At 50.5% G+C, this 17,915-nt stretch overlaps 1 protein-coding gene and 1 long non-coding RNA gene across 11 annotated transcripts in view; one reads left to right on the top strand and one right to left on the bottom strand.

Annotated features, from left to right (window-relative positions):
• The window catches only part of lpp (LIM domain containing preferred translocation partner in lipoma), a 507,683-nt gene extending 493,144 nt beyond the window's left edge, over nucleotides 1-14,539 (bottom strand). For 9 of the 10 annotated variants that reach the window (XR_010965395.1, XR_010965397.1, XR_010965396.1 and 6 more), the window contains exon 1: nucleotides 14,346-14,539. The gene's annotated coding sequence lies outside the window, so the exon portion shown is untranslated. The remainder of the gene's footprint in view (nucleotides 1-14,345) is intronic. The other variant, XM_067994825.1, reaches the window with a different exon arrangement.
• The window catches only part of LOC137331210 (uncharacterized), a 90,087-nt gene that overhangs the window by 7,979 nt on the left and 64,193 nt on the right, over nucleotides 1-17,915 (top strand). The window lies entirely within an intron of this gene.

Genomic DNA, 17,915 nt, shown 5'->3' with positions numbered 1-17,915 from the left:
GGCCAGTCACTGAGATGCAAATGTTCCTTTTCTCTGAGCTTATGCCAGCTTCCAAACAGTGAGTGACCTGGCCCCTATTAAAATTCAATTACTGGGCCTATAGTTATTATTTATTTTCCCCTTCCTTCCTGTAAGGAAGTGCCTCGCTGGCAACAGCCCAGGGAGGGAGATTTTAATCAGAAGCCCAGAGCGCTGGGAATCTGGGCAGCGGCACTCCTGACCATTGCCTGTGTGTCAGATACTAGTTGGGATTGAGGATCGAGGAGCTGGACAAATTGTGAACAAATCGTTAGTGAGAAAATCTCACTGACATAACATGCCGTGCAGGAAATCAGTAACTTCAGACCCTCTCCCGAGGACTCTGGAGGTACCCCCTCCACTCGTGTCTATACGGAGAGTGCCACAGTGCCCAGCAGCGTGAAACGATCCACTCATCGTACCTGCGGTTTATAATTCGGGAACCGTGTTAGGAAACCCAGAGCTGCACCCACCACTCCCCCTCAGGCCCAGCTCTGCCCCCCACCCCCTGCCCCCTGCCTCCCACCCCCTCCCCTCCCCTCATGGCTCAGTGGGCAGCACTCTTGCCTCTGAGTCGGAAGGTCGTGGGTTCATGTCCCATTCCAGGGATTTGAGCCCATAATCCAGGCTGACACTGAGGGAGTGCTGCACTGTCAGAGGTGCCGTCTTTCGCGTGAGTCATTGAACCAAGGCCCCGTCTGCACTCTCAGGTGGACGGAAGAGATCCCAAGGTCACGATTCGAAGAAGAGCAGGGGAGTTCTCCCCGGTGTCCTGGCAAATATTCACCATTCAACCAACATCACTAAAAAAACAAATTATCTTCATGCAGTTTGTGGGATCTTGCTGTGCGCAAATTGGCTGCCACGTTTCCTACATTACAACAGAGACCACACTTCAAAAAATACTACATCGGCAGTAAAGCACTTTGGGACGTCCTGAGGTTGTGAAAGGCGCTATATAAATCTTTCTTTTTTAGTGCTTAAATCAGGTGGGGAGCCTCAGCAGAAACAGGAGGGAGAGAGCGGGCACTGGGCCAGCCCCATGGAGCAGTGAGAGTGCACTGATACCACTCTCTCGCTCCGCTCTCTAACCAGACCTCTTTCCATCTGTGCTTCAACACTCTTTTCAATCAGCAGCAAGTCTGCAACCTGTCCAACCTCTTTTAGAAGTTTTAACTTTGAGCCTGGCCTCGTGCCAGTCACAGTTACAGTAAAAGCCCTGTATTTATAAACAGGCTTTCCCCGTCTCAAATACCTCGAAGCACTTTGCGTCCAATGAGTTACATTGAAATGCAGTGCCTGTCCTTATGTAGACAAACAGTCTTCCTGTACACCGCAAGATCCCGCAATGAGGTAAGTGACCAGCTAATTTCTGCTGGTTGAGGGAGGAGAGTGTTCACCAGGAAACCAGAATAACTCACTGCTCTTCCTCCAATAGCAATCTTTGATATCCATCTAAACTACCGGAACAGGCAGACAGGGCTTAATGTCCCATCCACTGGATATCATTCCCGACAATGTAGCACGCCCTCAGTACTGCACAACACCGCACTCCCAACAATGCAGCACTCCCTCAGTACTGCACAACACCGCACTCCCAACAATGCAGCACTCCCTCAGTACTGCACAACACCGCACTCCCAACAATGCAGCACTCCCTCAGTACTGCACAACACCGCACTCCCAACAATGTAGCACTCCCTCAGTACTGCACAACACCGCACTCCCAACAATGCAGCACTCCCTCAGTACTGCACAACACCGCACTCCCAACAATGCAGCACTCCCTCAGTACTGCACAACACCGCACTCCCAACAATGCAGCACTCCCTCAGTACTGCACAACACCGCACTCCCAACAATGCAGCACTTCCTCAGTACTGCACAACACCGCACTCCCAACAATGCAGCACTCCCTCAGTACTGCACAACACCGCACTCCCAACAATGCAGCACTCCCTCAGTACTGCACAACACCGCACTCCCAACAATGCAGCACTTCCTCAGTACTGCACAACACCGCACTCCCAACAATGCAGCACTCCCTCAGTACAAGCCCATGGGATACAAGGGAAAGTGGCAAGTTGGTCGAAAATTGGCTCAGTGTAAGGAAGCAAAGGGTGATGGTGGATGAGTGTTTTTGAGATTGGAAGGCTGTTTCCAGTGGGGTTCTGCAGGGCTCAGTACAAGGTCCCTTGCTTTTTGTGATATTTATTAATGATTTGGACTTAAAGGTCCAAATGATTAAGAAGTTTGCAGATGATACAAAAATTGGCCGTGTGGGTGATAGTGAGGAGGAAAGCTGTAGACTGCAGGAAGATATCAATGGACTGGTCAGGTGTGCAGAAAAGTGCAAATGGAATTCAATCCGGAGAAGTGTGAGGTAATGCATTTGGGGAGGGCAAACAAGGCAAGGGAATACACAATAAATGGGAGGATACTGAGAGGTGTAGAGGAAGTGAGGGACCTTGGAGTGCATGTCCACAGATCCCTGAAGGTAGCAGGACAGGTAGATAAGATGGTTAAGAAGGCATATGGGATACTTTCCTTTAATAGCTGTGGTATAGAATATAAAAGCAGGGAGGTTATGCTGGAACTGTATAAAACACTGGTTAGGCCACAGCTTGAGTACTGCGTACAGTTCTGGTCACCACATTACAGGAAGGATGTAATTGCACTAGAGAGGGTACAGAGGAGATTTACCAGGATAGAATCATAGAAGTTTACGACATGGAAACAGGCCCTTCGGCCCAACATGTCCATGTCGCCCAGTTTATACCACTAAGCTAGTCCCAGTTGCCTGCACTTGGCCCATATCCCTCTATACTCATCTTACCCATGTAACTGTCCAAATGCTTTTTAAAAGACAAAATTGTACCCGCCTCTACTACTGCCTCTGGCAGCTCGTTCCAGACACTCACCACCCTTTGAGTGAAAAAATTGCCCCTCTGGACCCTTTTGTATCTCTCCCCTCTCACCTTAAATCTATGCCCCCTCGTTATAGACTCCCCTACCTTTGGGAAAAGATTTTGACTATCTACCTTATCTATGCCCCTCATTATTTTATAGACTTCTATAAGATCATCCCTAAACCTCCTACTCTCCAGGGAAAAAAGTCTCAGTCTATCCAATCTCTCCCTATAAGTCAAACCATCAAGTCCCGGTAGCATCCTAGTAAATCTTTTCTGCACTCTTTCTAGTTTAATAATATCCTTTCTATAATAGGGTGACCAGAACTGTACACAGTATTCCAAGTGTGGCCTTACAAGACATCCCAACTCCTGTATTCAATGTTCTGACCAATGAAACCAAGCATGCCGAATGCCTTCTTCACCACCCTATCCACCTGTGACTCCACTTTCAAGGAGCTATGAACCTGTACTCCTAGATCTCTTTGTTCTATAACTCTCCCCAACGCCCTACCATTAACGGAGTGGGTCCTGGCCCGATTCGATCTACCAAAATGCATCACCTCACATTTATCTAAATTAAACTCCATCTGCCATTCATCGGCCCCACTGGCCCAATTTATCAAGATCCCGTTACAATCCTAGATAACCTTCTTCACTGTCCACAATGCCACCAATCTTGGTGTCATCTGCAAACTTACTAACCATGCCTCCTAAATTCTCATCCAAACCATTAATATAAATAACAAATAACAGCGGACCCAGCACCGATCCCTGAGGCACACCGCTGGACACAGGCCTCCAGTTTGAAAAACAACCCTCTACAACCACCCTCTGTCTTCTGTCGTCAATCCAATTTTGTATCCAATTGGCTACCTCACCTTGGATCCCGTGAGATTTAACCTTATGTAACAACCTACCATGCTGTACCTTGTCAAATGCTTTGCTAAAGTCCATGTAGACCACGTCTACTGCACAGCCCTCATCTATCTTCTTGGTTACCCCTTCAAAAAACTCAATCAAATTTGTGAGACATGATTTTCCTCTCACAAAACCATGCTGACTGTTCCTAATCAGCCCCTGCCTCTCCAAATGCCCGTAGATCCTGTCTCTCAGAAAACCCTCTAACAACTTACCCACTACAGATGTCAGGCTCACCGGTCTGTAGTTCCCAGGCTTTTCCCTGCCGCCCTTCTTAAACAAAGGCACAACATTTGCTACCCTCCAATCTTCAGGCACCTCACCTGTAGCTGTCGATGATTCAAATATCTCTGCTAGGGGACCTGCAATTTCCTCCCTAACCTCCCATAACGTCCTGGGATACATTTCATCAGGTCCCGGAGATTTATCTACCTTGATGCGCGTTAAGACTTCCAGCACCTCCCTCTCTGTAATATGTACACTCCTCAAGACATCACTATTTATTTCCCCAAGTTCCCTAACATCCATGCCTTTCTCAACCGTAAATACCGATGTGAAATATTCATTTAGGATCTCACCCATCTCTTGTGGTTCCGCACATAGATGACCTTGTTGATCCTTAAGAGGCCCTACTTGACCTTGTTGATCCTTAAGAGGTTGCCAGGATTGGAGAATTTTAGCTATGATGACAGATTGGATAGAATCATAGAAAGGTTACAGCATGGAAGGAGGCCATTCAGCCCATTGAGTCCACGCTGGCTCTATGCAAGAGCAATCCGGCTCGTCCCACTCCCCCGCCCTATCCCCTGTAGCCCTGCAAATCTTTTCCTTTCAAGTACTTATCCAGTTCCCTTTTGAAGGCCATGATTGAATCTGCCTCCACCAGCCCCTCAGGCAGTGCATTCCAGATCCTAACCACTCGCTGTGTAAAAATGTTTTTCCTCATGTCATCTTTGGTTCTTTTGCCAATCACCAAAATCTATGACCTCTGTTCTTGACCCTTCCGCCAATGGGAACAGTTTCTCTCTATCTACTCTGTCCAGACCCTTCATGATTTTGAATACCTCGATCAAATCTCCTCACAACCTTCTATGTTCCAACGAGAACAATCCCAGCTTCTCCATTCTATCCACGTAACTAAAGTCCCCCATCCTTAGAATCGTTCTAGTAAATCTCTTCTGCACTCACTCGAATAGAATCATAGAATCATAGAAATTTACAACATGAAAACAGGCCCTTCGAACCAACATGTCCATGTCGCCCAGTTTATACCACTAAGCTAGTCCCAATTGCCTGCACTTGGCCCATATCCCTCTATACCCATCTTACCCATGTAACTGTCCAAATGCTTTTTAAAAGACAAAATTGTACCCGCCTCTACTACTGCCTCTGGCAGCTCGTTCCAGACACTCACCACCCTTTGAGTGAAAAAATTGCCCCTCTGGACCCTTTTGTATCTCTCCCCTCTCACCTTAAATCTATGTCCCCTCGTTATAGACTCCCCTACCTTTGGGAAAAGATTTTGACTATCTACCTTATCTATGCCCCTCATTATTTTATAGACTTCTATAAGATCACCCCTTAACCTCCTACTCTCCAGGGAAAAAAGTCGCAGTCTATCTAACCTCTCCCTATAAGTCAAACCATCAAGTCCCGGTAGCATCCTAGTAAATCTTTTCTGCACTCTTTCTAGTTTAATAATATCCTTTCTATAATAGGGTGACCAGAACTGTACACAGTATTCCAAGTGTAGCCTTACTAATGTCTTGTACAACTTCAACAAGACATCCCAACTCCTGTATTCAATGTTCTGACCAATGAAACCAAGCATGCCGAATGCCTTCTTCACCACCCTATCCACCTGTGACTCCACTTTCAAGGAGCTATGAACCTGTACTCCTAGATCTCTTTGTTCTATAACTCTCCCCAACGCCCTACCATTAACGGAGTAGGTCCTGGTCCGATTCGATCTACCAAAATGCATCACCTCACATTTATCTAAATTAAACTCCATTTATCTAAATTAAACTCCCTTAGTAACTCTAAGGCTTTCACATCTTTCCTGAAATGCGGTGCCCAGAACTGGACACAATACTCCAGTTGTGGTCGAACCAGTGTTTTATAAAGGTTCATCATGACTTCCATACTTTTGCATTCTATGCCTCTATTTATAAAGCCCAGGATCCCGTATGCTTTTTTAACCGCTTTCTCAACCTGCCCTGCCACCTTCAACGATTTATGCACATATACCCTCAGATCTCTCTGTTCCTGTACCACTTTTAGAGTTGTGCCCTCTAGTTTATATTGCCTCTCCTCGTTCTTCCTACCAAAATGTGTCACTTCGCAATTTTCTGCGTTAAATTTCATCTGCCACGTGTCCGCCCATTCCACCAGTCTGTCTGTATCACTACCCTTCCAAGTTTTGTGTCATCTGCAAATTTTGAAATTGTGCCCAAATCATTAATATAGATCAAGAAAAGCAGTGGTCCCAGCACCGACCCCTGGGGGACACCACTATACACCTCCCTCCAGTCCGAAAAACATTCGTTCACCACTACTCTCTGTTTCCTGACCCTTAGCCAATTCTGTATCCATTTGCTACTGCCCCCTTTATTCCATGGGCTACAATCTTGATGATAAGCCTACCGTGCGGCACTTTATCAAACGCCTTTTGAAAGACCATATACACCACATCAACTGCATTGCCCTCATCGACCCTCTCTGTTACCTCATCAAAAAATTCAATGAAGTTAGTTGCCTTCAACAAATCCGTGCTGGCTTTCCCATATCTATCCACACTCGTCCAAGTGACTGTTAATTCTGTCCCGGATTACTGTTTCTAAAAGTTTCCCCACCACTGATGTTAAACTGACTGGGTTTATCCTTACACCCTTTTTTGAACAAGGGTGTAAAATTTGCAATTCTCCAGTCCTCTGGCAGCACCCCCATATCTATGGATGTTTGGGAGATTATGGCCAGAACCTCCGCAATTTCCACCCTTAATTCCCTCAGCAACTTAGGATGCATCCCATCTGGACCGGGTGATTTATCTACTTTAAGTATAGCCAGCCTTTCTAGTAGCTCCTCGTTATCATTTTTTAGCCCATCCAGTATCTCAACTATATCTTCCTTTACTGAGACTCTGGCAGCATCTTCTTCCTTGGTAAAGACAGATGCAAAATACTCATTTAGTACCTCGGCCATCTCCTCTGCCTCCATGAGTAGATCTCCTTTATGGTCCCTAATCGGCCCCACCCCTCCTCTTACTACCCATTTATTGTTTACATAGAAGACTTTTGGATTCACTTTTATGTTGGCTGCCAGTCTATTCTCATACTCTCTCTTTGCCCCTCTTATTTCCTTTTTCACTTCCCCTCTGAACTTTTCATATTCTGCCTGGTTCTCACTTGCGTTATCAACCTGACATCTGTCATATGCCTCTTTTCTCCGTTTCATCTTACTCACTATCTCTTTTGCCATCCAGGGAGCTCTGGCTTTAGTTGCCCTACCTTTCTGCCTCCTGGGAATATGCCTGGACTGTACCTGAACCATCTCCTCTTTAAAGACAGCCCACTGTTAGAAACATAGAAATATCGAAAATAGGAGCAAGAGTAGGCCATTCGGCCCTTCGGGCCTGCTCCACCATTCAAAATGTTCCTGCTTTTTCCCCATATCCCTTTATCATTAAGATACATATCTATCTCCTTCTTGAATACATCTAATGACTTGGCCTCCACTGCCTTCTGTGGTAGAGAATTCCACAGGTTCACCACCCTCTGAGTGAAGAAATTTCTCATCTCAGTTCTAAATGGTATACCCCGTATCCTGAGACTGTGACCCCTGGTTCTAGTCTGTCTAGTCCTGTTAGAATTTTATATGTTTCAATGAGATCACCTCTCATTCTTCTAAACTCGAGTGAATACAGGCCTAGTCGACCCAATCTCTCCTCATACGTCAGTCCTGCCATCCCAGGAATCAGTCTAAACCTTCGTTGCACTCCCTCCATGGCAAGGACATCCTTCCTCAGATAAAGAGACCAAAACTGCACACAATACTCCAGATGTGGTCTCACCAAGGCCCTCTACAACTGCAGTAAGACATCCCTGTTCCTGTACTCAAATCCTCTTGCAATGAAGGCCAATATACCATTCGCCTTCCTAACTGCTTGCTGCACCTGAATGCTCGCTTTCAGCGACTGGTGTACAAGGACACCCAGGTCTCGTTGCACCTCCCCTTTTCCCAATTTATCACCATTCAGATAATAATCTGCCTTTCTGTTTTTACAACCAAAGTGGATAACCTCACATTTATCCACGTTATACTGCATCTGCCATGTTCTTGCCCACTCACCCGACTTGTCTAAATCACATTGGAGCCTCTTTGCATCCTCCTCACAGCTCACATTCCATCCCAGCTTTGTGTCGTCTGCAAACTTGGAAATGTTACATTTAGTTCCCTCATCCAAATCATTGATATATATTGTGAATAGCTGGGGCCCAAGCACTGATCCCTGCGGTACCCCACTAGTCACTGCCTGCCATCCGGAAAAAGACCCGTTTATTCCTACTCTCTGTTTCCTGTCTGTCAACCAATTCTCAATCCATGCCAGTATATTCCCCCCAATTTAACTCTTGCAGTCCGGGTATCATTCTAGTAAATCCACGCTGCACTACTTCCAAAGTCAATATGTCCTTCCGAAGGTGCGGTGCCCAGAACTGCTCACAGTACTCCAGGTGCGGTCTAACCAGGGTTTTGTATCGCTGCAGCATAACTTCTGCTCCCTTGTATTCTAGTCCTCTAGATATAAAGGCCAACATTCCATTAGCCTTTTTGATTATTTTCTGTACCTGTCCATGACATTTTAATGATCTATGTACATGGACCCCATGGTCTCTTTGGACCTCCACTGTTTTGAGCTTTTCACCATTTAGAAAGTACTCTGATTGATCCTTTTTAGGTCCAAAGTGGATGACCTCACACTTGCCTACATTGAAATCCATTTGCCACAGTTTTGCCCATTCACTTAATCTATTAATATCTCTCTGTAATTTTATGCTTCCATCTACACTGCTTACAATGCTGCCTATCTTTGTGTCATCGGCAAACATGGATATGTGACTCTCTATCCCGTCATCTAAATCATTAATAAATACAGTGAATACTTGAGGCCCCAACACAGATCCCTGTGGGACACCACTGGTCACATCCTGCCAATTTGAGTACCTGCCCATTATCCCTACTCTCTGCCTCCTGCCGCTCAGCCAATTTCCTAACCACGTCAATAATTTGCCCTCAATTCCACGAGGACGACAGGTTTCCTTCCCTAAAGGACATTAGTGAACCAGTCGGGTGTTTACAAAAATCCGACTGCTTCTTATTTCCAAATTTTTTAAACTGAATTCAAATTCTCAAATTGCCATGGTGGGATTTGAACTCACATTCTCTGGATTATTAGTCCAGTAATATAAGCACGATACTACCATACCCCCATACCATGTATTGAGACAGATAACAGACCGCCCAAGATGCCCATCTAATCCCAGTTCAAGTGTTCCAAAGGTGAACCTGAAAGCTGTGAAGTCAGTGGGAGTCCTGGGTGGATCTCACTACAGTCAGGCACGGACTGCAGAATACTCGTCAACAGGATGCTCCCACTTCGAGGGGCAGCAAGTCAAAGAATTGGAACAGAAAGAAAGACAAAGACAACAAGCCCTGAATTCAGCTGCAGTGAACATAAGAAATAGGAGCAGGAGTTGGCCATCCGGCCCCTCGAGCCTGCTCCGCCATTCAATCAGATCATGGCTGATCTTCAACCTCAACTCCACTTTCCTGCCCGATCCCCATATCCCTTCATTCCCTTAGTGTCCAAATATGAGCATGTGGAGGCATCTGCTTCACTGATTGGGCTAGTGAGTTGTGCAAGAGCGAGAGTCAGGGAGACGGGCGGAGAGCGCGAGAGACGCGCACACGGAGAGAGACACACACGTGCGGAGAGAGGCACGCGCGCGGAGAGACAAACACACACTGAGAGACAGAGACACACACACACACGCAGTCACACACACACACGCAGACACACGGAGAGAGACACAGAGACAAAGACACAGACACACGGAGAGACGGAGACGCACACGCACGCACACACGGAGAGACAGAGACGCACACACGGAGAGACAGAGACGCACACACGCACGCACACACGGAGAGACAGAGACGCACACACTGAGAGACAGAGACGCACACACTGAGAGACAGAGACGCACACACTGAGAGACAGAGACGCACACACTGAGAGACAGAGACGCACACACTGAGAGACAGAGACGCACACACTGAGAGACAGAGACGCACACACTGAGAGACAGAGACGCACACACTGAGAGACAGAGACGCACACACTGAGAGACAGAGACGCACACACTGAGAGACAGAGACGCACACACTGAGAGACAGAGACGCACACTGGCATCGACCCGACAATGTGGAAAATTGCCCAGATATGTCCCCATCAGTCTACTCTCAATCATCAGCAAAGTGATGGAAGGTGTCGTCGAAAGTGCTATCAAGCAGTACTTATTCACCAATAACCTGCTCACCGATGCTCAGTTTGGGTTCAGCCAGGACCGCTCGGCTCCAGGCCTCATTACAGCCTTGGTCCAAACATGGACAAAAGAGCTGAATTCCAGAGGTGAGGTGAGAGTGACTGCCCTTGACATCAAGACATCATTTGACTGAGTGTGGCACCAAGGAGCCCGAGTAAAATTGAACTCAATGGGAATCAGAGGGAAAACTCTCCAGTGGCTGGAGTCATACCTAGTACAAAGGAAGATGGTAGTGGTTGTTGGAGGCCAATCATCTCAGACCCAGGACATTGCTGTAGGAGTTCCTCAAGGCAGTGTCCAAGGCCCAACCATCTTCAGCTGCTTCATCAATGACCTTCCCTCCATCATAAGGTCAGAAATGGGGATGTTTGCAGATGATTGCACAGTGTTCAGTTCCATTCGCACCCCTCAAATAATGAAGCAGTCTGAACCCGCATGCAGCAAGACCTGGACAACATCCAGGCTTGGGCTGATAAGTGGCAAGTAACATTCGCGCCAGACAAGTGCCAGGCAATGACTATCTCCAACAAGAGAGAGTCTAACCACCTCCCCTTGACATTCAACGGCATTACCATCGCCGAATCCCCCACCATCAACATCCTGGGGGTCACCATTGACCAGAAACTTAACTGGACCAGCCATATAAATATTGTGGCTGCAAGAGCAGGTCAGAGGCTGGGTATTCTGCAGCGAGTGACTCACCTCCTGACTCCCCAAAGCCTTTCCACCACCTACAAGGCACAAGTCAGGAGTGTGATGGAATACTCTCCACTTGCCTGGATGAGTGCAGCTCCAACAACACTCAAGAAGCTCGACACCATCCAGGACAAAGCAGCCCGCTTGATTGGCACCCCATCCACCACCCTAAACATTCACTCCCTTCACCACTGGCGCACTGTGGCTGCAGTGTGTACCATCCACAGGATGCACTGCAGCAACTCGCCAAGGCTTCTTCGACAGCACCTCCCAAACCCGCGACCTCTACCACCTGGAAGGACAAGAGCAGCAGGCACATGGGAACAACACCACCTGCACGTTCCCCTCCAAGTCACACACCATCCCGACTTGGAAATATATCGCCGTTCCTTCATCGTCGCTGGGTCAAAATCCTGGAACTCCCTTCCTAACAGCACTGTGGGAGAACCTTCACCACACGGACTGCAGCGGTTCAAGAAGGCGGCTCACCACCACCTTCTCAAGGGCAATTAGGGACGGGCAATAAATGCCGGCCTCACCAGCGACGCCCACATCCCATGAATGAATTAAAAAAAACACGGAGAGACAGACACACACACGGAAAGACAGACAGAGACACACACACACACACACACACACGGAGAGACAGAGACAGACACACACACAGAGACACACACAGGAGATACCCAGTACCCCCATCTGTTGACCTGGCCACTGACAGTCCAAAGGACAAGTAACCAATTTTAGAAACCCAACAAACTTGAAGCAAAAAGTATTCCTCTGCATGAGCTTTGAACCTGCGGTAGTGAGCGCAGCATTCACAACAACTCCCATTTATACAGCGCCTTTAATGTGGTAAACCGTCCCGAGGCGCTTCACAGGAGCGATTATCAAACAAAATCTGACACCGAGCCACATAATGAGATATTGGGAAAGGTGATCAAAAGCTTGGTCAAAGAGGTAGATTTTAAGGAGCGTCTTAAAGGAGGAGAGAGAGAGAGAGAGAGAGAGAGAGGCGGAGAGGTTCAGGGAGGGAATTCCAGAGCTTAGGGCCCAGGCAGCTGAAGGCACGGCCGCCAATGGTGGAGCGATTAAAATCGGGGATGGGCGAGAGGCCAGAATTGGAGGAGTGCAGAGATCTCGGAGTGTTGTCGGGCTGGAGGAGGTTACAGAGGTAGGGAGGGGCGAGGCCATGGAGGGATTGAAACACAAGGATGAGAATTTTAAATTTGAGGCGTGGACGGACCGGAAGCCAGTGTCGGTCAGCGAGCGCGGACTCACATTCACTTTCTAGCAGAAGTCACTGGACAGAAAGCAGGAGTGGGGATACCGGCTGATTTTGCCAATTCCTAACTCAGGAGCGCTGTAGCCAACAGGAACACACCTCGCGAGATTAGTGAACTCAGCACAGAGCAGGGCTCCAGTCTGGTGCCTTTAAGGGCCGCCTGGCTCAGTGCCACAGAGCAAAGTCGTTACTGACTAAACCACTGGGGTGAGGGAACTTGAGAAATGCATATTAGGACTTAGTCACATAGTAAGAGTTTCAGGCAGGAGAAGACCTTCAGCCCATCTAGCCCACCTATCCACACCATTCCCTTCGGCCCATCTATCCACACCATTCCCTTCGGCCCATCTATCCACACCATTCCCTTCGGCCCATCTATCCACACCATTCCCTTCGGCCCATCTAGCCACACCATTCCCTTCGGCCCATCTATCCACACCATTCCCTTCGGCCCATCGAGCCCACCTATCCACAGTAAGCCCTTGGTGTATTTCTAATAAACCTGAATTGTCCTGAATTTGTAAATATCACCCCTTGTGCTTAAATTCTGTACACAGCAGGAATGTTTACTTGGATCCAATTTGTCCAAACCTTTCGTAATTTTAAACTACTCTATCGTATCCCCTCTTGGTCTTCCTTTTTTCAAGAGAGAAAAGGCCACTTATGTAGGGTGACAAGTTTAATAGAGATCATTTAAAGACATGCATTTATACAGAATCTTTCATGACCTCAGTAATAAAGGACTTTATGATGTCCTAAGTACTTTCAGTGGAGTTACTTTTGTAATGTAGGGAAACATGGCAGCCGGTTTGCGCACAGCACGATCCCACAAACAGCAACAAGGGTCACTGCAGACCGAGCCCCCTCACTCCCCAACCCAGGGTCACAGGGGTCAGGCCTCCCTCACTCCCCAACCCAGGGTCAGAGGGGTCAGGCCCCCCTCACTCCCCAACCCAGGGTCAGAGGGGTCAGGCCTCCCTCACTCCCCAACCCAGGGTCACAGGGGTCAGGCCCCCCCCGCCTCACTCCCCAACCCAGGGTCACAGGGGTCAGGCCCCCCCCGCCTCACTCCCCAACCCAGGGTCACAGGGGTCAGGCCCCCCCTCCTCACTCCCCAACCCAGGGTCACAGGGGTCAGGCCCCCCCGCCTCATTCCCCAACCCAGGGTCACAGGGGTCAGGCCCCCCCCCTCACTCCCCAACCCAGGGTCACAAGGGTCAGGCCCCCCTCACTCCAGAGCCTAGGGTCACAGGGGTCAGGCCCCCCCCCCCTCATTCCCCAACCCAGGGGTCAGGCTCCCCTCACTCCCCAACCCAGGGTCACAGGGGTCAGGCCCCCCCCCTCACTCCCCAGCCCAGGGGTCAGGCCCCCGATCCCGGGCTCCTATTGCACTCACAGCCCCATCGCAGGCCGTCCCAGGCCCAGCAAAGCACAGAGAGTCCCGAATGGGCCCGGCTCCCTCTGAAGCCGGGGCACCGAGCTGGGCTGACGGCCGCAGCCGCCTCACCCCGCTGGCCGGCCGGTGGTGGAAACGAAACCAGCGCCGGGGTGAAGGGTTAATGCGGAGTGAGAGCAGAGTGAGGGCCTGGGGTGGAGTAACAGAGAGCGGGAGTGAGAAAAACCAGGAGTAACAATCCGGGAGTAACAAAGATCAGGAGTAAGAGGAAGCGAGAGAGGAACCGGGAGTAACAGAGAGCGAGAGAGGAAGCGGGAGTAAGAGAGAGCGAGAGAGGAAGCGGGAGTAACAGCCGGGAGTAATAGAGATCAGGAGGAAGCGGGAGTGAGAGTGTTTCCGTGAATGGGATTGGAACGCGGAGTAACTCACAGCAGCAACAATGTATCGGCTCGGAGCCGGGAGTAACAATGTAACCGCGGGAACAATGGCGTGACCCGTGACCCGAGCCCCTCACTCACCCACCCAGCTCCCGCCGCCGAGCCGCTCTCTGTCCCTCCGACTCCCCCTCAGTCTCCGGCCTCACTCCCCGGGCCGGGCTGACGTCAGGCCGACATTCCTGGCCGGCGCGTCACTGCTCAACATTCCCGGAGACTGTGCTGGGTCAGGGAGCGGGAATGGAGACTTCCCGGGTAAGGCCAGGGGAGAGGGAGAGGGAGCGGAGTGATGGTGAGTGCAGACACATTCCACTGAAGCACAGCCCCGAGGGGGGAGAGGGGAGAGGGGAGAGGGGGGGGGGGGAATGGGGGCATGTGGGGGAGGGGGATAGCGGGGAGTGGGGGATAGCGGGGGGGGGGAGAGGAGGGGAGTGGGGGGGAGAGGAGGGGATTGGGGAAGGGGGAGGGAGTGTGGGGGAGGGAATGGGGGTGGTGTGCGGGGGAGTGGGGGAGGGAATGGGGGTGGTGTGCGGGGGAGTGGGGGAGGGAATGGGGGTGGTGTGCGGGGGAGTGGGGGAGGGAATGGGGGTGGTGTGCGGGGGAGTGGGGGAGGGAATGGGGGTGGTGTGCGGGGGAGTGGGGGAGGGAATGGGGGTGGTGTGGGGGAGGGAATGGGGGGAGTGGGGGGGGGGGTGTGGGGGAGGGAATGGGGGGGGTGTGGGGGAGGGAATGGGGGGGGAGAGGGGGGGTGTGGGGGAGGGAGAGGGGGGGGTGTGGGGGAGGGAATGGGGGGGGTGTGGGGGAGGGAATGGGGGGGGAGAGGGGGGGGGGGAGTGGGGGAGGGGAGTGGGGGGAGAGAGAGACGGGGCAGCTGCTTGTTTTTTGCTTTATTTTCTGGAGCAGTTTCCTACCGGTTGCCAGGAGAGGCAGCAGGGAGCTTTCCGCAGGGGGATATCATTATACAAACTCCCTTTCTTCTCCTGAACTTACAAACTTTTATTTCTGGGGGATGGTTCATCAGTTGCCTGGCATCCCCTCTACCCTACGTACCCGCCCCCCCCCCCCCCATTATCTTCCCCGAGTGATCCCAGACAGCGAGCCTCGGCAGGGTTGGTCGGGAGTTCCAGGATTTTGACCCAGCGACGATGAAGGAACGGTGATATATTTCCAAATTGGGATGGTGTGTGACTTGGAGGGGAACGTGCAGGTGGTGTTGTCCCCATGCGCCTGCTGCCCTTGTCCTTCCAGGTGGTAGAGGTCGCGGGTATTAATGGGTACGGGAGTGAGCGGGAGAGTGGGATTAGACTGGGTGGGATATTGAAGGAGACGGGGAGTGAGGTGAGAGTGGGATTAGACTGGGTGGGATATTAAAGGGTACGGGGAGTGAGGGGGAGAGTGGGATTAGACTGGGTGGGATATTAAAGGGTACGGGGAGTGAGGGGGAGAGTGGGATTAGACTGGGTGGGATATTAAAGGGTACGGGGAGTGAGGGGGAGAGTGGGATTAGACCGGGTGGGATATTAAAGGGTACGGGGAGTGAGGGGGAGAGTGGGATTAGACTGGGTGGGATATTAAAGGGTGTGGGAGTGAGGGGGAGAGTGGGATTAGACTGGGTGGGATATTAAAGGGTTTGGGGAGTGAGGGGGAGAGTGGGATTAGACTGGGTGGGATATTAAAGGGTACAGGGAGAGTGGGTTTGGACTGGGTGGGATATTAAAGGGTATGGGGAGTGAGGGGAGAGTGGGATTAGACTGGGTGGGATATTAAAGGGTACGGGGAGTGAGGGGGAGAGTGGGATTAGACTGGGTGGGATATTAAAGGGTACGGGGAGTGAGGGGAGAGTGGGATTAGACTGGGTGGGATATTAAAGGGTACGGGGAGAGTGGGGTTTGGACTGGGTGGGATATTAAAGGGTATGGGGAGTGAGGGGAGAGTGGGATTAGACTGGGTGGGATATTAAAGGGTACGGGGAGTGAGGGGGAGAGTGGGATTAGACTGGGTGGGATATTAAAGGGTACGGGGAGTGAGGGGGAGAGTGGGATTAGACTGGGTGGGATATTAAAGGGTACGGGGAGTGAGGGGGAGAGTGGGATTAGACTGGGTGGGATATTAAAGGGTACCGGGAGTGAGGGGGGAGAGTGGGATTAGACTGGGTGGGATATTAAAGGGTACGGGGAGTGAGGGGGAGAGTGGGATTAGACTGGGTGGGATATTAAGGGGTACGGGGAGTGAGGGGGAGAGTGGGATTAGACTGGGTGGGATATTAAAGGGTACGGGGAGTGAGGGGGGAGAGTGGGATTAGACTGGGTGGGATATTAAAGGGTTTGGGGAGTGAGGGGGAGAGTGGGATTAGACTGGGTGGGATATTAAGGGGTACGGGGAGTGAGGGGAGAGTGGGATTAGACTGGGTGGGATATTAAAGGGTACGGGGAGTGAGGGGGAGAGTGGGATTAGACTGGGTGGGATATTAAAGGGTACGGGGAGTGAGGGGGAGAGTGGGATTAGACTGGGTGGGATATTAAAGGGTTTGGGGAGTGAGGGGGAGAGTGGGATTAGACTGGGTGGGATATTAAAGGGTTTGGGGAGTGAGGGGGAGAGGGGGATTAGACTGGGTGGGATATTAAAGGGTACGGGGAGTGAGGGGGAGAGTGGGATTAGACTGGGTGGGATATTAAAGGGTACGGGGAGTGAGGGGGAGAGTGGGATTAGACTGGGTGGGATATTAAAGGGTACGGGGAGTGAGGGGGAGAGTGGGATTAGACCGGGTGGGATATTAAAGGGTACGAGGAGTGAGGGGGAGAGGGGGATTAGACTGGGTAGGTTTATGTGTCTGGATGTCGGGTGAGTACAGGATGTCTCGGCTGTGATGCACCTTCATGGTGGAATATCCTGCCAAAACTCCGCCAGGCTCAGGCACAAAGAGAGGCCGGTGGAGAAGGTAGTGGGGGATTGGCAGGACTGGTGGACGTGCTGCTCCAGCCCCGTGTGCTCCTTGCAGAGAGCTTTCAGTTCGAGCTCTCGGACCGACATCAGCTTGGTCTGAACTGGGAGTTTGTTCAGTTTTACGTTACAGAACAAATCCCTGCAAGGATCCAACCTCCTGTTCAGTAAAGGACGATTCGAGCCATTCGCAGATGTGGAAAGGCAGATATCACCCTAGTGCTGTGCCCTGCACTGAAACTATACACAGGAGGCCAGTGACACCTTCACAGTACTCAGCCATCATCGTCTCGCTCATCAGATCTGCAACCACAAATTTATTATTTTTCCATGAAGATTAAAGGAATAAAAATCGTGCTGAAAATGTTGTCCCTGTAGGCCTGGGCCCTGCCGGAGGCTCGAGTTAAACACGGCCCCCCTTGTGATGAGTGTGTGCTGTTCCAGTGGTGCATTATTATCGAAGCACCTCACTGACTGCTCGTTTACCAAAGGTCCAGCATGCTGCCACTGCTTCACCACAATGTTATTGTGCCAATTTCTCATGTTGTTATCGCAACTGTACTGGCGCCCAAACTTTTCTTGCTTGTCCCCTCTCTTTTGAAGTATCAGCTTGGCTCAGTGGGCAGCACTGTCCCCTCTGAGTCAGAAAGTCATGGGTTCAGGCCCCACTTCAAGATTCAAGCACATAATCCAGGCCGTCACTCCAGAGCAGTA

Source organism: Heptranchias perlo, chromosome 13, assembly GCF_035084215.1.
Source record: "Heptranchias perlo isolate sHepPer1 chromosome 13, sHepPer1.hap1, whole genome shotgun sequence".
Classification (NCBI taxonomy): Eukaryota; Metazoa; Chordata; class Chondrichthyes; order Hexanchiformes; family Hexanchidae; genus Heptranchias; species Heptranchias perlo.
The sequence above is the reverse complement of the archived record's forward strand: the minus strand, read 5'-3'. Positions and strand labels throughout refer to the sequence as shown.